Source organism: Kogia breviceps, chromosome 2 (genome assembly GCF_026419965.1).
Source record: "Kogia breviceps isolate mKogBre1 chromosome 2, mKogBre1 haplotype 1, whole genome shotgun sequence".
In the NCBI taxonomy this organism is placed as follows: Eukaryota; Metazoa; Chordata; class Mammalia; order Artiodactyla; family Physeteridae; genus Kogia; species Kogia breviceps.
This window is the reverse complement of record NC_081311.1, coordinates 197,951,314-197,973,372: the sequence shown is the minus strand read 5'-3', so window position 1 is coordinate 197,973,372 and position 22,059 is coordinate 197,951,314.

The following is a 22,059-nucleotide window of genomic DNA, read 5'->3' as shown; positions in this document are numbered from 1 at the left end:
TACGGGGCAGGGGGGACACGTGAGCGGAGTCCTGCCAGGGGGCGGAAGCATCGCTCCTGTTTACACAAGATTCTCTCATGGATTACTTTTTGAAATTGCAGTCTAATTAAGTTACAGTGTACTAGTTTCAAGTGTACTGCAAAGTGAATCAGTTACACACATATATATTCTTTTTCAGATTCTTTTCCATTATAGTTATTACAAGATATTGAGTATAACTCATAGATTATGTATGACAGCCAAACACGTGAAAAGTTAGTTTGCTAGGGCTGCTGTAACAAAGGACCATAGACTAGGTGGCTTGAAGCGACAGAAATTCATTGTCTCTCAGCCCTGGAGCCTGGAAGTCCGAGATCATGGTGTCCGCAGGGCCTCTGTTCCTGCCTCTCTCCTTGGCCTGTGTCTTCTCCCTGTGTCTCTTCATGTCATCTTCCCTCTGTGCATTTCTGTCTCTGTGTCCAGATTTCCCACTTTTTATAAGGATACCAGTCATTGTGAGACAGGCTGGGACCTGGGACCTCTTACTGGGACCTGGGACCCTTTGCTGCAGTGCTTGCATCTGGATAAACTTCTCCTCCGGCAACAAAATACAAAGAAACTATATGGGACCAAAAATAACTGTGTGCATGTGCAGTTGGGGCAAATTCTGGACCCCAAAATTCAAAGAGACCAAAAAACCCAACTCCCACTTTTGAAGGAGCCCGGAGCAAGAACAGGGTGTTGAGAGTAAAAGCAGGGTGCTGAGCATGGCCCCTGCACACCACTCCACGAAAGGGGCGGGCAAAACACCTAAGCCACGCCTCCCGCCCGACCCCTGGACACGCCCCCACCCTCACCCCATATAAGGAACAAGCTCGCCCCACCTCGGGGAGCTAGCAAGCAAGGGAACCTGCCATTTGTTCTCGATTCCCCTGTTGCAGCAGGGGCCCCAATAAAGCCTTGCCTGAATTGCTTGTCTAGCCTCTAGTCAATTTCTATTGTTTGGGGAGGCCAAGAACCCTGGAGGGTAACAATTGGATTAGGGTCCCCCTGATGACCTTATTTTAACTTGATTTCCAATATAAAGACCCTATCTTAGACTTCCCTGGCCGTCCAGTGGTTCAGACTCTGCGCTCCCAAGGCAGGGGGCATGGGTTCAATCCCTGGTCAAGGAACTAAGATCCCGCATGCCGCACGGCGTGGCCCGGAAAAAAAAAAAAAAAAAAAAAAAGACTCTATCTCCAAATAAGGTCACATCCTGGGGGTTAGGGCCCCGATATATGAATCTGGGGGAAACACAATTTAACCTGCAATGATTAGTTGAATAGTGGTAAGTTGTAAACCATTAAAAAGCTGGTTAGGGACACTCTATGTTAATATGGAAAGTGCTTGGGTTGTGATGTGAAATGATATAATGATAGAAAGAAAATAGATGGGAAGAGAATACAGACAAGTGAAAACAATGGGTGTGCTCAGGTCAAAGATTCATCAGTAATCTCAGTCCTTTTTTTTTTCCTAAGCGTTGTTTGCTGTGGTTCCATCACATTTATAAAGTACATTGCTGCCTTGTATTAGCAGCCATAAGCCCCACCCTCTCCCTTGCATTGGGAGGCCAGGGTCAGGGCTGATACAAACATTTCTTTAGGTTCTTGAGAAGCTGTGAGTGTAGCAGGGTGGAAGCAAAATCCAACCAGGAGTCCGTGGGACCACCCCCTCTGCAAAGCTCCTGGCCTTGGTATAGCAGGTGCCTTGTCAATGGTCAGAAGCTCCACCTCAGGTCCAGACAGGTGCTGGGACAGCAGAGGTGTCAGGCCTTTCTACAACCCAGGTGCCTGCGAAAGGAGATCTGGGTGGTCTAATGTGATGCTCTCTGGGCATCTCCATCCCTGCTCCAGAAGATTCCTCTCACAGGCCATGGAATAGGATGAGCTGAAGGAAATAGGGAATGACACTGCACATCCCCTCCAGGCTGGTAGAATCCCATGCCATGAAGACCCAGGCCCTCCAAAGGGCCACCAGTCTGGTGCAAGGGAGAGTGAATAGTGCTATGAAGCCATCAGCATCTCCCTGGCGGGGCGGCCTTCCTGGTGGTCAGGGGACTCCACTGGGGGACGGGGACCCTGGTGCGATGATCCACCATGGGTCCCAGGCTCAGACGTGTGGTGAGGCCAAGGAGCACGTGGAGATCTCAGGTAACACACTGCTCTGAGTCAGGCTGAGTACCAAGCTTCGGAAGCCTCACTTGCTGGAAAAATTGGGGGACGCCATGTAAAGTGGCGGCAGGGTCCCTGTCTCTCTAGCTGGCCATTTGGATTTGTCCTAGAAGACGGATTGCTACTCTGTTTTGGAAAAAACAAATAATATCAAACACTCTAATAATCACTTTGCAAGGGAAAGCCAATATCCTCTTCCAGGATAGGAATGTTGGAGAAATTCAAGAAAGAGCTCAGCTGTGTGCAGTCAAGAGTATCAAAAGCTGTTTTGGTTGCTGGCAGATTTGTAATTTGGAAAACTGTTGTGATGGGGAGACCAGCGGGACCTTGGGGAGGAGGAAGTCCGGTCCCCCATCAGAGTGCGGGGCGGGGCGGGGCGTGGTGTGGAACTTGGAAAAAGAGGGCACGGACATTGGCAGCCCCGGGCCAGGAGGTAGGAGGAAGGTGCCGGAAACATGGCGACAGGGGGTGAACTAAGGGCAGGTGGAGCCGGGGGGCACCCCGCTGGGAAAGGAATGGCTGCAAGTCCACGTTAAGTTGACTTTTCTACGTCATAATCTCCCTGCTGGCCTGGGCTTCAGTCAAGTTATATGAGCTGCGACAGCTCCATCTTTGCTGTCCTTTGGGTAATTGTGGAAGGGGCCATGTCCACGCCGGGGAGAAGCCAGGTGCAGGGGTGGCAGGAAGCCTGAGAGAAGCGGACTTAAGATGTGCAGAGGTGACCTGCAAAGGCACTGAACTTGATTCGGGGTGACTGACAGCTGCCGTGCAAATGACTTCCACGGTGGTCTTGGAACACGTATCCCCAGGGACCACCAGAATGCAGCCAGGAGCCTAGACAAAGAGTGAGTTCCTGAGATTTCGTTATTAAGAGGTCACCTGGGTGGCCTGAACAAGTGGTTCAGGGTCGGGAGCTCCAGGAAATGGTGAGACCTTGGCTATCATCATATGGACCATTGACCAGCAAGAGGGAGGGGCAGTGGATGACAGAGCTGGCCCGTGTATCTGTCAGGAGAAACTAGGTTATGCTACGTAACAAACAATCCCCACATCTCAGTGCCTAAATAACAAAGTCATTTCTCACTTATACTCACGTCCACTGAAAGGCAGCTGGAAGCTCTCAGTTACCCAGGGAATCTGGCTGATGGAATCTGGCCACCACCTCAAACTGGGCTCAAGGAAGAAAGCCGGGGCAAATAAATGCCCCACGTGGACACGATGAACTTCTGCACACAAGTCAGGGCTAAGCACACGCCCTGTTCAATCCTATCAGACCTTGGCAGGGGGCAGGGGACACCAGCGATCGACCCCACAGCCTTCCTGAGTCCCCGCGAGGAGCTGCCCTTGGCATTGTGCCGAGGAGCCCCAGCTTCCCCCGCCCTCTCCTCGTAGATGGAGAAGGGGAAGCCAAGCCCACGCCTCCCCTCCGGCTGCTGGCTCCATCTGAGTGACAGTGGCAGTCTCCCCAGGTGGGCAGGGTTACGGTCCTGCCAAGAGCATGGGAATATAGGTATGCTGACCTATGTGGTTGGCGGGGCCAGAACACAGCCCCGCTGCCCACGTCCTGGAGTCTGCAGATTTATTCAAAACGGGGATGCGACCCACAGGTCACGCAAAACTTGCCCTCTAATGTTAACTGAAGATTCAGCTTTGATTTCCTAAGGAGAAGCGCTGAAGTGAAGAATCAGAGGAAGAGTGCCTTCGTCTTAACCTGTTATTGTTTTCTCTCCGCTGAGGACAGCGACACAATTCTATCAGTTAATGTAGAAATTCCTCCTGGAAGCGCTCTTCTCGGCCACCCAGCACTGTCTGCACGTAATTACTTCCCACCATCAAATAGGAGCTGCAGAGGGCAGTCTGTGGATTCCATCAGGGCCGGTGCTGAGTGGCCTCAAATTGTTCCAGACCCTCACTCCTTCCTGCCCGTGTCACATTTGTCATTTGCTCCAATTTGAGCAAAACCAGCTCTGACCCGTCCAGAGGCTTGGACCTAGAGGCTGACAGTTTGAATCCAGCCCCCAGAAGTGTTCTGTTGGTCTCCACTATTTTTTTTAATAAATTAAATTTTTTTTGAATTTATTTATTTTTTTATACAGCAGGTTCTTATTAGTTCCACTATTTGAAAGTTCAATTAGTTGTCAATATTTTTTATGTATTTTAATTTTAAATATTTGTTAAATATTTCACATTTAAAAAAATCCATATATCTGGCTTCCTCTGAAAAGCCAAGTGATTAAAAAAAAAAACCCTGCACCTGCATCCTTACATGGTGATCTCGTCAGAGGAGCCACGGCACAGGTGGCCACATCTCCATTGTCCACATCTCAGTCCCCTCCTACGCCATTCAGTCCTTCCTGTTACCTGCCTGGCTAAGGTGTGGCCCTTGGAGAGAGGGTGTGTGTTATAAGATGTAGGAATGCAGCTGTGCTCTGCATCCTGGCCCCTGGCCCCTAGTGTCATACCCTGCCCATGGTAGGGGACACGATACCTGTTGAATAAACAACTGAATGAATGGATATTGAATAGAGAAATACACCAGGCCTTTGAGTCAGGCGCCTGAGCTAACCCCTCAGCTCAGCCCTCAGTCACTGGCGTTTGGGCCATTCACCTATAAAACTTCAAATCTGTTGGGAGAATGGTTGAAACTCACAGGTGACCGTGTCCCGCGTAGCGAACAGCAGGGTCCTTCCCGTTGTGTGGTGAATAGGGGTTTCCCTCCGTCCCAGCCCGTCCTTGAGGTCAGCTGTGGCAGCGACCAGAACCGGTCTAGTCCGCACGCCTGGGGCCTCTCAAAGGCAAGGGCACCTGTGTTCAGGTGGGCACCGTGGCGAAACTCACGCCGTCGAAGACAGTAGGAGCTACACTCCCTCAGCCGCCTGCACACACGGGGAAAACCGGCAACAGCCTAAGGGCGCCGCGGGCATCTTGTTAGTTTCCTTGCGCTGCTGCAACACGTGACCACTCGGTGGCTTTTACAACAGCGCCAACTTCTCACCTTACAGTTCTGGAGGCTGGAGGTCCGACACGGGGTCCACTGGACGGAAGGCAAGTGGCAGCACGGCTGCCTTCCCTGTCACATGTTCCCTTGCCGTTGCCGGCTTCCAGAGGCCACCCACATTCCTTTGCTCGTGGCCAACAGCTGTATAGTTCTGGCCTCTGCTTCTGTTCCCACGTCTGCTTTTCTGCCGGCTGACTCTTCTGCCCTCCTCTCCCACTTTCAAGGCCCGGGATGACACCAGGCCCACCCGTACGAGCCAGATAATCTCCCTATTTTAAGGTCAACGGATTAGCAACCTCAATTGCCCTTTGCCATGTAACCTAACACATTCACTGGTTCCAGGGACAAGGACAGGGGCATCTTTGGGGGGCAATTATTCCACCACCACAGGCATATTCTCAGGGAGGGATGAGATGACACAGAAATCCTGACTGCGGGAACTTTCATTCGCGTGAAGACCCCTCTGAGCAAATGCGATCACAGGCTACGTTCAACCAGTGCGGCCAGCTGAGGTCCGTGTCCCAGGGCAAAGAGGGTGCAACCAATTCAATTCAGAGGCCCCTTCATTGCATGTTCCTCAGCAGAGGCACCAAGCCCGCCCTCCCTCCCTCCCCCATGGCTCATGACCCATCTGCCATCCTTTAACTCAAAGGAAAAGAAGAGTGGCTCTTCCTTAGAAACCCACCCGAGGCCAGTCCAGCAGCCTGAGAGGGTTGCCCCTCCTTCTGAAATCGGTGCTGTCATTGGTGGCCCCTTGGGCTGGCAGCACAGAGAGCTCTGTCCTGCTTCAGCTTGGCCAATTATTAGCTGTGTGACTTCAAACCACTCACACAACCTCTCTGTTCATCACCTATAATATCAGGCACTGAATACATCAGGTATACAAATTTTATTTGTATAAAAAAAAAAAGCAGTGGAACCTTTCCTCCAGCTGAAACCCCGTATAGAATTACAGTATGTGAAACCAGTGAGAAGCAGGTGGCAGGGACCAGGGGTACAGCCTCCCCTGACCTTTCAGCTCCCAAGCAGAAACCCCTCAGATGGTCCTGGAGGCCCCTTTGTCTGTAGGACCCCTTAGGTCCCTGCTCTCCAGACCCACAGTCGCTCCTGTGAGGGTTTTTCTGTCTTTAAATTGGCTTCCCACGTGGCTGTGTAGACAGTTTTTTAAAGAATAACCCACGGACACGTAAGATGCTCCAGCAGCCTCTTTATCTTCAAGTTCACCTTGTTCATCACAGGCTCACCCCACGTACAACAGGACGATGCCGGTGTCAGTGCTTTTCCAATGCAGACCAAGGCCTGGCTTCTTTTAAGCTCGGCTGAAACCCCTGGTTCTATGCCGTCCACGATCAATATCCTGTTACTGTGTGCGTTCAGAAAAGCCCCATGAATCACCCAGAAGCCACGCTCAACGATAGACAAGTTAAACTTTGTTTGAATGACTCGATAAAGCTTGTAGAGTGCTTAAGAATCGATCTGCATGAAAGCAGCAGTATTCATCTCGAACAGTATTAGTGCAGCAACAATCACCCTGTGCCAACATTCCCGGGTCCCACCCCTCGGAGAAGCAGACTCAGCTCTGCCCTTGACATTCAGCCTCTGCGGCTGCTGTACAAACAAACCTCTAGCCCGATGAGGCAGCATCTGCGCAGGGGTGGGGCAGGAGGTGGAAAGGAGGGAAGTGCGGTCCTCCAGAGGGAAATGATTCCCAGGTTTCCACTCTGTGAGCTCAGGACCGAGAGCAGTCCTGCTAAACTGTCAGCCACGCGCCTCCGCCATCAGGCCTGCGGTCTGGGCAGCCTTTCAAAGACGCCCCCAGGAGACGCTCAAAGCCCTTCTCAGCCCAGCGCAGGATGCTGGGTGTTTGTATTGCAGGGCGATCCAGAGTTGCTGAAGAGCCAGTGATATGCTATGAGCCGTCCACACACGCTCATTCCCCACACGTGTCCTAAACTTTAACTTCATGTCTGGCTTTTTCTCTTTCCCTTTTGGGCAAGATTCACAGGTCTGGCCCCGATAGCCTGTCCCACTGATGGGACACTGAAGCCGTTCCAGCGGGAGGAAAGCCAGGGAGACTGTGCTTGTGAACTTGAAGTGTCTCGCAGGCCTGCTCCTGGAATTTCATCACTCCAAGTCCTCCCACCGCCACCCCCCCAGCCTGATGAGGACTTCACCCGGGCCAATATATCAACTACACAAGAACAAGGTGAAGCAGGGGGCTGGAGACATTAGTAAACGCAGCACATGAAGGAAACCTCAAGATTTTCTTAACCGTGAACTTCACAGAAACTAACAGTAGGGAGCTGGGACTTAGTAGACTTAGTAAGCCCATCCTCACCGAGCCAAATCTGACCTCACCATAACTACGACCTAACGTTTCTAAACCTGCCTCTGAAGTCACACAGACCAAGTCCAATCTCTTTCCGTAAATCTGCATATGCCCTTCCAAGCGCAGAAGACAGCCGCCAGCCACCTGAGGCTTCCTGGTCCCCAGAGGTCTGTCCCCAGAGCCAGGGTCTCCAGGCCTTTCTTGCTCTCCCAGCTGGCCACCTGCTAGGTAAGCTGTGGGGAGGGTCCAGGTGGGAGACGCTCCTGTGAATAGTTTCTTGAACTGCTCCATCCCTGGAGCTGCCCATCTAAGGCTGGAAGGGATACATTCATTGGTAGACCTGGGTATCTCAATCTCAGACTATGGGCCAGCTGATAATTTGTCCCTTAGGGCTGTCCTGTGCCTCGTAGGACGTTTAGCAGCATCCCTGGCCTCTGCCCACCAGATGCCAGTAGCACTCTGTTCCTGGTAGTGACAACTAAAAATGTCCCCAGACATTGCTAATGTCCCTTGAGAGGCAAAGGCACCTTGGGTGAGGCCCACTAGGGTAGAATGTTGGATTAGGGTGCTTCCAATAGCAAGGTTCAAACCTTAATAATTCCATGAATGTCCTACCTTTTCCCAGATAGTCTGCTTAATTCAGATTGTGAAACCACTAAGAGCCTAAGACTAATTTAACAAACAAGCCAACAATACAACTTGGTATTTTGAAAGTTCTCAGTGAGTAATAAAATCAACCCTGAAAGGGTTATGATGGCGAAGATGAAATTGCAAAAATGTTGAAATGAAAGGAGTAGCGGGAGTGGGTGAACAGAGCAGAGGGTAAGATTCCTGAAACCTTATTCCTTGAGGATTTGCCCTTTCTGGCTGAGCGCATTCATAGCAGACAGCTCAGCAACTGAACTTCACAAAATGTTCTTTCCACCTGCAAATTGTGGTTTCCTATAATTTCAGCTGGCGGGAAGAAAGAGGAAATAAAAGAGCCAAGGTTTAATTTAAATGGAATAAGATAGTGGGTGCTCAGACGTCCTCAAATAAATGGCTGGCTGGTGAAAACAAGAAACGTTTTTAAAAAATTGACAGCCAGCTTTCAGATGCCTCATTGCTGGCTGTAGTACAGCCAGAATTGTGGATTGGGTTAAGAATGGAGGGGAAAGCCTGACCTGAGATTTCAAAGCATCTGATTCTGGTTTGCAATTAACTTGGAACCCCACAGGAAGAAGAGACATGACATTCACATCCAACACATTGTAAAATTTCTTTCTCCGAGCCCGGAAGATTGGACATAAAGCCAAGGAGATGATTTCCTCACTGCCTGCCTGAGGCCTCTCAAAAACATCTTTTTAGCTTGATTGTCTTTTATACGGAAAAGTCAGTGGCTAGGATTAAAAAGAGAGATTTTAAACAAATTCCTGAACTGTTTTTATTCCTACAACTTTTCTACCTGGACCTTCTTTGTGAGAGCCACACCAGTCCGGGTGTCAGGACTGAGGAGTGCAAACCCGCCTCACCACCTGCTGCCCCTCGGGACATCCTGCTGTCTCAGGAGTTCATCCATCTCTATTTGAAACGCTGGGTGACCCTGAGGCCAGGAAAGCAACCCAGAGCAGAGAAGCTTCTCTGGTCCCAGAACTTAACAGAAGCAGGGTGTGAGTGACAGAATCCCAGATGCAAAGGCTGCTAATAAAACAACCCAGCTCCCTTCAGTCCCTGACCCCCCAGAGCCCTAGTGTTTTCCAAAGCACTCCCTTAGGAATGACCCATTTCCCTGTGTGAGTCGGATGGTGGAGGTGGCCTCTGCACCAGGTTGTGATCTGCAGTATTCTAGACTCGGCAGTGGTGAGCTGATACATGTTAACAATTTCCCAAGTGATCGGGGTGGGGCAACCCTGATTTGCAGCACTTGCCAACTGCCATGGTGTAAATGCTCCCACCATGACCAATTTCAAGTTACCATTGTGAAGTCATCTAGCTCTCCCAGCACCTGAAAATGTAACCATCAGCTCTGGCAAGCAAGCTCAAGCCACCACCAGTCCCCCCCCCTCCCCCGCTTCTCCCGTGCCACACCACCTGGCTTAGACTCTGATGAAACTTATTTACTCTTGTCCCATAAATGCCAAAGGGTTAAAACATTTTTGGCAAGACAACCAGACAATCTGACTCTGGGCAAGGCGAAGGGGAGTCTGAGTGAATTCTGAGTTTGCTTTTTTTGTAAGAGAGACAGTGTAGCTACAAAGTAGCGCAGGAAACCTTAATGTTCTAAACACTGAACTCTAAAGAATACACACTGTACCTAACATCAAACACCACCAGATTTTATCTCCCAGAAGGGGGAAAGGTGATTTATTTTTCTTCAAGTCTTCTCAACTAGAGAGTATCCTGCCTTAAACTATGAGGCTAATCTTTACTGTCTATCAGGATTGCTTTTACCCATTAATGTTTTATTGTGGTTGAATATTGATAATGTCTCCCCAAAACAACCGGTTCTACTTTACCTCCCTCCATGAAATGAGCTTATAATTTATCTTTAGTAACAGGAAGAACAACAATAAAGAAGCTCCATAGCTTGACTTGAGACATTCGGGTCACTGCTTCCTTAACATTGAAAAATAAACGACCACTTTTGATGAAAGATAACCCCAGGTTTGCAAGTATAGCCTCCACTAGAATTCCCCAGGGCAAAGAGAGAGAGAGAAGTTGAGCAAATGGCATCTCCCGGACCCATCAGGAGGAGAAAGGGCTTCATAAACATAAAAGAAAAGCCATAATGACCTAGACGGGCTCCGAAGAGACCTTTAATATTTAAACACATCAAATAACTTGATATAAACATGAAATCGACTTGAAACTCCCTTCACGCTTGTGTTGCACCTTTATGTTTATCCCAGATGAGAAACAGCTGAGAACAGTGAATAAAAGGAACAAGTGCCTTTTCATGTTTCAGGATTTCCAAGGAGACATCGTGCATGATTTTATCTTGATGGCCAACCTAACTGGGTTAATTTGTAATCCCTTCACTTAACCCAGGGCTGGGCTGGGGAGTGGGGAGGTGAGGGGTGAGCGGCGGAATATGAGAATGACTTCGGCGCTAATTGCTGGACTCCCTCTTAAGCAAACTCACCAAGTCCTCATAACTTGGAACCAGTTCAGGTCACTCTGTAATTTGCTAGACGTGTCCGCGATTACCCATACTTTAATGGACACAGGCAACACAAGAGTCAAACGGCAAGGTGGTGCCAAGGGCTCAATCACCATTAACGTGCCTATTAGGGGTCAGCGGGGCTGCTGGGTGCAATTCCATCACGCAGCAATCAGTCCTGTCTAGTGTAACCCAAGGACTCCCTGAGACAGCCCATAAAGCCATCGAAATGTGCCTGTTCGTGAAGGTTAACCTAAGAGCACTGATTACAGCCATGGAGCTGACACACATAATGAGGTTAGAAAAGCTCTCTACATAAAACTGAAGACAGAATCTTATAGAAACAGACATTTATCCAACTAATGCGGTTGGGTGAGTGCCACGTGGCCTCGTCCTGGAGATGCTCGAGTCTGGAGCATATCCTTTTCCTCTATGCCTCGTTGTATCTCTGAGTCTCTGTTTAATGGAAGCCAACCTCACTGCCCCGGGAACCAGCCAGATGTGGCATGAGACGGCACACACCTGCCTTGGACTCAAACACCAGGCAAGAGACAGGATGGGATCTTCCACAGAAGGACACTGGCATGGGCAGCATGGTCGTAGAGAAAAGAGAAGCAGAGAGAAGCAGCCCTCCTGACATCAGAGCATCATGAAGGTGACTCTATAACTCCAGCAAAAAGCCATGTCCTACTACACAATTAGAGGGGGACCCAGTCACAGGGGAGGGGCCACAAGCTGGGGAAATGGGATAAGCCGGAGGAGGCGAGGTTCAAGAGGCTGATCAACAGGCCCCCTTCTCTTCTCACACCAAGAGGGTCAAGGAAGGGAGTGGTGAGTGACAACCAAGATCGACCTCAGAGGGCAACCCCTGCCCCCCACCTCTGCCACCACCACGAAAGGCTTTTCTTTCTGGGTCACGAGTAGGAGAATGCCCAGCCGTGACTCAGCAGACAGGAAACCCTGTCCCTCACAGAGGGGTGCACGCTGGTAACCAGAGAAGCTTGACAAGGGCCACCAGTCTGTGCATGTGTCCCCATTCCCTTGAGAAATGCAAGCTCCCGTCCCATTCTGAGTCACTGTCCTGATCTTCCTGCAACTTCACAGATAACAGAAGTCTAATATATCTGCGTGAAGTGGGACATGCGTGACTGTTCCTCCCCTTTTCCCCCCAAACTTCCTCCTGCAGCCTGCTCCCTCCCTACTGACCTGCCACATCCATCAGCCACTGTCCCTGGACTCACCCCCACTGCCAGACCATCACTAAGTCCCGTCAATTCTACTTCCAAAATGATCTTGAGTCCGTCCACCCCTTTCCTTCTGCTCTGTGACCACCCTGCTCCAGGCCTGTGAAATCATCTCCTGTTCGGTCTCTCTCCTCCCCTCCTCGCCCCACTCAACTCCGTTCCACATACGACAGCCAGAATGATCTGTTTAAACTTATTCAGTCATGTCAACTCCCCGCCAAAACCCCTTTATGGCTTCCTACAGCCCTTTGGATAAAATCCAATATCCCTGACCTGCCTAAAAGACACTGTATGACAGAACATAATGAAACGTAGTACAATTGGAGACCATCTTAAACATGCAGAAGGAGTGAATGCTACAACATCCCGATACGAGCTTATTATTACAAGTTAATATTAAATTTAGCAACGAGTTTCCTAAAGGCCAGTCAAAAGTGAAATACTTTGGTGCCTGATTGGCCTTTTTACTTTTTCTTTTTTTTTTTTGCTGTACGCGGGCCTCTCACTGTTGTGGCCTCTCCCATTGCGGAGCACAGGCTCCGGACGCGCAGGCTCAGCGGCCATGGCTCATGGGCCCAGCCGCTCCGCGGCACGTGGGATCTTCCCGGACCGGGGCACGAACCTGTGTCTCCTGCATCGGCAGGCGGACTCTCAACCACTGCGCCACCAGGGAAGCCCTGATTGGCCTTTTTAAACAAAAGGTGCCATGCAAATACATCTAGAAAGACCTCCTGACATTAAGCCCAAGGACTTAACTCTTGTCTAAGGAAGGAAAACCACTTCCTACGAGGGGTGTGATAATGAACCTCTCTGCAAATCCAAAGGGCACCATATGACTAACGAAAGGTTCAAACAAATGCTGCTAAAGCGAGAAAGGCTTTGCAAACTGTAAAGGGTGTTAACCAACCTTAGGCGATCTAAACTGAAAGGTGTCTTCCATTTCCACTGTTTGTACTGCCCCCTCTGTTCTCATAGCTGATTGGAAACATAGGGGGTGGGATGGGGGGGCGGTGCATATGTGACGTCATGTGATCAAGGTATTTTGCTTTCTAATGATCTACAAGCGTTTGGCTGGTTTGCTCATTTGAAAAGAAAGGATAGACAAGATTTTGACTCTCAAACAGCCCCTTTCTTGGGCAAAGCTTAGGCAGGGGCTAACCAGCAGCACAGAATGGGTGTTCCAAGCCAGAGAAGCAAGAGCTGTAGCTTTTACACAAGAGAGGAAAGCGTCCTGGCTTCATTCTGTTGTAAAGTTTAAAACCGTAATATGGCGCTCTATAAATTTAGTTCTTTAGCAATAGCTAATCATTCATCCTTCCTCCAATTCAGAAGAGACATCCAGGTAATGATAAAGTGTCTGTTTATTGTTCTTGGCCACGAACACAAGTCAAGAGCATTTTCAATGGGAAATAGTCAATTATGCGATGGATCCAGGGAAAGGCCCTATTCTTATTTCAATACTGTTGGAAAAGTGGTGGTCCAAACACAGCAGGAGAGTGGGTCCAAACCCCCCATCCCTACACATGCTGCCTCTCCTCCCCCTTCCCAGTCCTCGACCCCCTGCAACTCTCAAGGCTTTTCGGGAGGAAGTCACTAAGGGTCTCTACTCCACACCCACCCAAAGCAAGTGCCCAAAGAAACGTTCTTTAGAAATACTAGAAACTTTAGAAGCACTGAGGTACAGATGCCCTTTCTCAGGGCCACTTGTGTCACCACGAAAGACGGTGCAGTGCACAACCCCAGGCGCATCATTCCAGAGACCCCCTTGATGTGACCAGTGATTTTCTACTGCACCCCGGACATCTGGGTGGTATATCAGGTGATCAGATCCTTTATGAATCTATTTTAGCAGCAGTCACTCAGTCTAAGTTTGATGTACGGCGTCTGGCTGATCTTTGTGGGCTGTAGTTCCAACAACAATTTGGATTGGGGCCCTCGCCGGGCCATTCTGTCAACTTTGTGTGCAGCTCAGAGGTCACTCTGAAAGCCCGGCTGGTTTTCCACACTGCGGTCCAGCTCTGAGTCCTGGCACGTTCGTTCAGGTCAGTTTCAGAGTTAGGTGGTCTGGAGTTTGCCTAGGACTTTCCATGGAAATGGAGAGAACCCCTTTCTTCAGCTCCCTCTGATCTGACAGTCTCCCTCGCTCTCCAAGTGGGGAGGGGGGAAGCTCAGAGTCCCCCCTCTGTCTTCCTTGACACTGAATCAGCAGGGAAGGGGGGCACTTCTCTGGGTCCTCAATATACCGAGGGCTGGGGAGCAGGGTGGGTGTCCACGCTCTCCGCTCAGGCTGCGCTGACAACAGCTCGGGGTGGGGCGAGGAGGAGGTGTTGTGGCATTGGGTTGGGTTGGGGCGCGGGTGCTGTCAAAACCTTTCTGTCCTACGGGGATGTCCCCTTCCCGGTCTTTTGGCCAGTAAAACTGGGATTTTCTTGGGGCTTTTCTTGTCTGCTTCTGTTGGAAGTTCTGGGTTTCAGCCTCCTCCAGCATCTACTCTAGAAAATATGGAACATAAAAAGAAGAGCCAGGGAACTTACTGCCCTGTTGTTCCTCAGTCCTGAGGTCCCCAGCCAGTCCTTTTCCTGTTAAGAGTTGTCTTAGGATTATCTGTTGTCTTATGTCCAGGGTTTTGTTGAATTTAGCAGGAGAAGTAGGGAGAGGATGACTTGGAAGCTTCATAAAATTTTAATTTTGGAATAATTTTAGATTTACGGAAAAGTTGCAAAGGCAGGGCTGAGAGTTCCTGTATCCCCTTTGTCCAATTTCGCCCAATGTTAACATCTTACATAACTAGGGTGCATTTCTCAAAACTAAGAAATTAACATGGTGTGTTACTGTCCACCGAACTCCAGACCTTACTGGATTTCACGGGTTTTCCAACTAATATCCTTTTCCCGTTCCAGGACCCAACATTTGTATTCAGGCATGACATCTCCTTAGTCGTCTCTGATTTGTGACAGTTTCTCAGTGTGTCCTTATTTTCACGATCTCATAGATTGCAGGTACTGGTCAGAGATCTCACTGTGCCCCTTCATCTGGATTGGTCTGATGTTTATTTGTGATTAGACTGGGGTTATGGATTTGGGGAAAGAAACCACAGAGATGCAGTGACCTTCTCATATCAGGGGGACAAGATATCAGAGCGACTTATCCTGGTAGATCTTAACCTCCATCAGTTGGTTAAAGTGGTATCTGTGAGGCCTCTCCACTGTGGTATGAGGATTTTTCCTTTTTCGTACTTTGTTTCTTGGAAGCTAGTCATTAAATCCACTCACACGTAAGGGTAGAGGATTTTAAGCTCCACTTCCTGGAGAGGGGAGTCCTACCTATGTAATTTGGAATTCTTTTCTCCCCTTCCTTTATTCATTCCATCATTTATTTAAACCAGTATGGAGTCATGTGTGTTTATTTTGTACTCTGGGTTATAATCCAGTATTATGTTATCTCTTCTGTTGCCAAAATTGTTCTAGCTTTGACCACTGGGGGCTCTTTCAGGTGGTTCTTCCTCAGTTTTAGTGGTGAAATTGGTGAAGTGAGCCGAAATCCTCTGTCGGGTCCTCCGTAAGCCCTCCCAGCCCCCTCTTCCCACAGGTCAACATTGAGAATGAACGTTGAGGTAAGGGGTCTTTGGCCATATTCATTGTTTCCAAAACTATTTGTTAAGACCAAACTTTATTTAGTTAACCTCATAACTAGAGTAAATTCACCCCTTGGTAAACAGAAATAAACTTTGAGTTCCAAATACCTGTGATTGTGAGACAGCTCACGTAAACCTCTGCCTGATGCCCATGCATGGGCTTTATTGAACAGCAACGAGAGAAATGCTGTCCTTCCTCCAAGCAGAGACAGAGGGAAGGGAACCATGCACACAGGAGAGGCACTTTTAAATAAGCCACATTTATAAAATAGTCTCCTAAGAATTATAATTGTATTGAGCTGCCATCCAAACATCTGTGGAATCACTTAACTCCAGCAGTGACATCAAAGGAGAGGAAATTCAATATGACTTCAGAAGAGAGACCAAAATTTACTGTTTGGTCTACTATTTACCAGTAGAAGATACTGGTAAATAGTAATACCAGGGCTTCCCTGGTGGCGGAATGGTCACGGGTTTGAGTCCTGGTCCAGGAAGATCCCACATGCCGCAGAGAAATGAAGCCTGTGAGTCACAACTACTGAGCCCACAAGCCACAACTATTGAGCCCAAGTGCCACAACTGCTGAAGCCCGCGCTAGAGCCTGTGCTCCACAACAAGAGAAGCCACCACAATGACAAGCCCGTGCACCGCAACAAAGAGTAGCCCCCGCTCACCGTAACTAGAGAAAGCCCATGCGCAGCAACCAAGACCCAACAAGCCAAAAATAAATAAATAAATTTCTAAAAAAAAAAAGTAATAACAAATATACTATTGCACCAAATAAGGTGGAAACAACAAATGCATAAGACTCACATTTACAAGTGTGGATTTATAAAACACTGCCCTAAAAATTTTCCTATCAAGTCCCCGTTGGAGTTAATGTATATATTTACTTAAATAATAGTGGTAAAACCAAAATAGAAAAATTTCAAAATTATTCTAGGAAAAAGACAAAATAAAATGTTTGCTGTCTTTTGGGATGATTTGTGAACAACAATAAAGACACTATAATACACTCCTTACAAATATAATAAAATCAAATCAGTTAATTTATATGAGTCAGATTTATATAAACTACAGTTATAAAAATTATCTAAGAATAATAAAACCCTATCAAGTTTCCATCTGGGCCAATAAAAACTAACAGCAATAAAAGGAAGAGGGAAAAAACAAAATCATTTGAGTAGAGAGAAAAGCAGCTTGCTGTGGTTCTGGATCCTCAGAACCAGCCTCATTGGAAGGAAGGCGACTCACTTCTGCCTGCACTTTCTGCTGTGTGGACAGCGCTCGGTGGAGACGCTTTTTCCTGCGCTCAGTGGAGACGACACTTTTTCCTGCGCTCGGTGGAGACGACACTTTTTCCTGCGCTCGGTGGAGACACTTTTTCCTGCGCTCGGTGGAGACACTTTTTCCTGCGCTCGGTGGAGGCTGTGCCTGGAGGGGGAGCCCCTGATGAGGAAGACTCCCCGGGGGGAAGTCAGTCTCTTCCCAGGGTTCTGGAATCTGAGGGGTGAGGGGGACGAGAGTCCTCTTCCCAGGAGCTGCCCCAGGGACATCAGACAGGGGAGGATGGAGCCCAGGCCAGACACTTCGTCTGGAGGCGGGAGGGTTGGATCAAAAGCTGGCCCCAAATTCTCATGCTCAGTGAGGGGCTGAGCCTGCAGGGGCTCTGGGCCCTGCACCCTGGACACCCACCCCCCACAGCCCGGTGCCCCTGCTTCCTCGGGGTGGTCACCCTCGCGGACGTCTGTCAAACGGTCTATGTGCAAAATCTGAAACGTAAGGATATTTTGTAAACCTTTAAAAGTCTTCCTTGATACTTTTGGTCTCAGATAAGCACTCATTTGTGCAGGTGTCTCTCAGCCAAGAGAACACTCAGCTCATTATCGTGAGCTTTTCTTTCCTGGAGAATAAGCTGCCTTGGACAACAGCCAGCGCCTCTTTGGAATTTTCCTGAAAGAACTTTGGCTTGTATGATACAGGTGTCAGATGAGACACCTCCACATGTGTGACTGATCTTGTCTTGCTTTGGAAGAGTCTCCTGAACAATGACAGGGTAGGCTGTCTCTAAGCCAGATATTTGGTGAACGTGCTTTCTCTTCCCTGATGCCGGCTGGGAGGACATGTCGTTTCCCAGGGGGCCGTGGCCTCCTCCTTCTGACTGTGGGGAAGCTTTCCCGAGGTGGAGGCTTCTTGTGTGATCTCTAAGGGCATCGATTATTTCATCTGTTTCAGTCAGTCTTGTGTAAATTTAGATTCTTTCTCCACCAAGATTTTTAAACAGGTATTTAGCTGGGCTGCACGAATCCGGTCTTCAGAACCCCTTTGAATCACCTCCCAGGGGGTCTAGTTCTAATCAATTTGTTCCCTTCCGTCCCTGTGAACAGCTTGGAGGAGACCGGCCCCCATGAACTTTACCACCTTCCTCTTTCAGTCCCAGAATCCAGCTCTGTACAAGGATTAGCACCTTGGAATCAGAGTCCTCTTCAAGTTACAGCCCAGTTCCCCAAACTGGTTTCCCTATGGTAGCCCCTCTGCCCCAATCCCCCATGACTCTGATTAACATCTCCCAGAGCCAGCACTTCAGAGTACACTTTGGGAAAAGTGGATGTGGTGAGGTGCAAAGAGGCTGGGTCATTGTAGGGGTTTAACAGGGCAGATGAACTCGGATTTGGGATCATTATACATGCCTCGTCCATGTGGAGGACAGAGCAGTGTCTGGCACTCAGAAAAAGCCCAGTAACTTGGAGGACGGGTCTGCTCTGTCCCCGAAGATTTTGTCCTCTGGCTCAAGTGTCCTATGGATGCTACCGGCCCTCTTGGTGAAAGATGCCAAGACCATGCCCATGGAATGACTCCTAAACCGTCTGGGTCTGATGGGAGCCAGGCTGCTCTGACCTGCAGTAAATGTCTTTCCGCTGGTGGCCTCCCCCCCCTCTGGGGGCCTCACAGCCAGAAAGTCGAGAAGGAAACTCCAACACGGCTTTGCTGGACTTCTAGTTTTAGCTCAGACACATGAAGAGCTTGGAAGGCAGCACTGTCATCCTTGTATATAGTAAGAAAAGCTGGATGAACTGAATATTAACAACTTTTCTTGGATCCATCAGAGAACTGAGTTCTCAGGGCAACCCATCATCCCCAAATCTGAAGAAGTGTGTGTTCACAGGGGAGATTCAGAACCTGAAATTTGCTAACTTGGAGTAGAAACCACCAGACGCCACAAGCCAGCAGGAACATCAAGGTAGGAATTCTGACGAATTGCTGAAATCTGAGTGTGGGGTGTCGTGTGAGAAGGTCCTGGGGGCTGTAGACCTGGAGGGACCCCCCACCTCTGCAGGCTTTTCCTCTGGGAGCCCTAAGATACTCCCACAGAGAAAAGTGGGGTGGATGCAGAGGGGACACCTCCTCGTCCCACTGTCCCTACAGGAGGAAGAAAGCGGTAACCATTGCATAACCCAACCAGGAACTTCCTGCTTACAGAACGAAAGCCTGCCTCCTGGGAAGGACGTTTCCAGAGAGCACAGAGATATCCCATCCTGCTAGTGAAAGAGAACCGCTGTGTGACGTGATCCTTCCCCACTCCTTTCCAGTTGATGAGGTCCCCGGTTACAGCTGGGTTGCTGTCAGAGCAGACTGAGAAGGGCAAAGCCAAGAAGGGAGACAAGAACAATCCAGTTAAATGATGCCCCCAACGACACCATTCAACATTCAGGTACCATGGAACACTGACTGTGAGGAATTGCAGAAAGCCCAGATTCCACTGCTGGCTCTTTGGTCCACATCTGATGCATGTGTATCAGACCAGTCACCAATTCCATCACTCCTTTCAAAGTCTGCTGGTGGTTGGTCACTGTACATCTGTTATTCAGTCCCCTCACAGACAGGAAAGCATGTAGTTTTGTTGCCTCCTTGCCTCCCAGTGATAAAACCATGTGATGTTTACAAAGAATGGATAACTGAAGAGGAAACTGGCCGAGATACGTGAAAGTGCATCAAGTAAATGAAAAGTGATAACGTTCAAGGAAAATTCCAGTTGGACAGAAATGGATTTATAGAAGAAATAGATGACCCTGAGAATGCCACTATCACCTTTCAAAAGACACTACATAAGCAGTCAGAGGAACATACAGAAGGCAAATTTATCAACATAAATGAGGAAAGTGGTTCTGACAAACGATGAAGTTTTCCAGTGCCAGTGATGTGAGATAAAACTTCCTATTAAAGGAACTCTCAGAGATATTTCATGACATTATGAGAGCAAAGGATAAAATGTTGGAGGCTGATCAAATTTAGGAAGGAGTAGGACAAGTTGCAGAAGCATAGGAAAGATGTTCACTACATATTATAAGTTATATAAATGAACAGAAGGTAAGCACTGTTCACACACTCTTGGTAGTTTTTACCAAGAATGAAACATTTTAATTCTCAGTGTTGCTAATGTTTTAAATTATAGTCTTCTAAATAAATAATCGTTTTACAATTTTTTTATTTTCCTATACTGCTGAAACCAACAGCAGGAAACTGTTATGAAAGGTTAAAAGTTATGAAACCATCATAATTTTTCCCTTTGGTTATTAAGATCACTTTGTGTGGTTTCATCTTCCATATTCACTTCCACAGTCTACACTACTGTAGGTCTGCCTGTATATGAACAATCACTTTCAACACAAATGGTCTAAGCACAACAGCTAAAAGACAGAGATTGTCAAATTGGATTAAAAGGAAAAGACTCAACTGTATGCTATTCATAAGAACTCATTTTAAATATAAAGACTCAGATATGTTGAGTTAAGGGATGAAGGAAGGTATTATGCAAATACTCATCTAAAGGAAGCTGGAGGAGCCATATTAACCCCGTACAAAGCAGAATTCAGAACAAGGAAGATTATCAGGGATAAAGAAGATCATTTACTGACCCTGCAATCCCACTCCTGGGCATATATCTGGAGAAAAACATGGGCCAAAAGGATACATGCACCCCAGTTTGTATTGCAGCACTGTTTACAATAGCCAAGACATGGAAGCAACCCAAATGTCCATCAACAGATGAATGGATAAAGAAGATGTGGTACATATATACAATGGAATATTACTCAGACATTAAAAAGAATGAAATAACGCCATTTGAGGCAACATGGATGGACCTAGAGATTGTCATACAGAGTGAAGTAAGTCAGACAGAGAAAGAGAAATATCGTATGATATCCCTTATATGCAGAATCTAAAAAGAAATGATACAAACGAACTTATTTACAAAACAGAAACAGATTCACAGACTTAGAGAATGACCTTATGGTTACTTGGGGGAAACATGGGGGAAGGGATAGTTAGGGGGTTTGGGACTGACATATACACACTGCTATATTTAAAAAGGGTAACCAACAAGGACCTACTGTATAGCACAGGGAACTCTGCTCAATGTTACATGGCAGCCTGGATGGGAGGGGAGTCTGGGGGAGAATGGATACATGTATATATATGGCTGCGTCCCTTTGTTGTGCACCTGAAACTATCACAACATTATTAATTGGCTATATTCCAATATAAAATAAAAAGTTTAAAAAAATAAAGAGGGTCATTACATAATGATTAAGTAGTCAATTCTTATAGAGGACAGCAATCCTAAACATGCAGGCACCTGACAACAGGATGCCAAAATACACGAGCAAAAACTTGTAGAACTGAAAGGAGAAATAGATAAATCCACAAGTATAGTTGGAGATTTCGACATTCCTCTGTAAGTAATTGACAAAGCAGAAAGAAAATGAGTAAGGGAATAGATGACCTGAAGAGCAGTATCAATGAATTTATACCCTAACTGACACCCAACAATAGCAGAATATACATTCTTTTCAATGGCACATGGAACATTCACTAAGGTAAACTACATTCTGGGGCATAAAACACATCTTAACAATTTTTTTTCATAGAAATTATACAAAGTACATTCTCAGACCATAACAAAATTAAGTTGGAAATTAATAAGAAAGATAGCTGGAAAATCCCCAAATATTTAGAAATGGTACAATATACTTCTGAGTAACCCATGAGTTAAAGAAGAACTCTCAAGGAAGTTAAAATAATAATTTTTAACTAAGTGAAAATGAAAATAAAACAAAAATGTTGGATGCAGTGAAATCAGTGCTTAGAGGTAAATTTACAGCATTAAATACACATTTAGAGAAATATTTAAAATCAGCAATCTAAACTTTCACCTAGGAAAATAAGAAAAGCAAATTAAACTTAAATGCAAGCAGAGGAAAGAATTAAAATTAGAATGTAGGGCTTCCCTGGTGGTGCAGTGGTTGAGAGTCCGCCTGCCGATGCAGGGGACGCGGGTTTGTGCCCCAGTCCGGGAAGATCCCACGTGCCGTGGAGCGGCTGGGCCCGTGAGCCATGGCCGCTGAGCCTGCGCATCCGGAGCCTGTGCTCTGCAACGGGAGAGGCCACAACAGTGAGAGGCCCGCATACCGCAAAAAAAAAAAAAAAAAAAAAAAAAAATAGAATGTAAATCAATGAAATT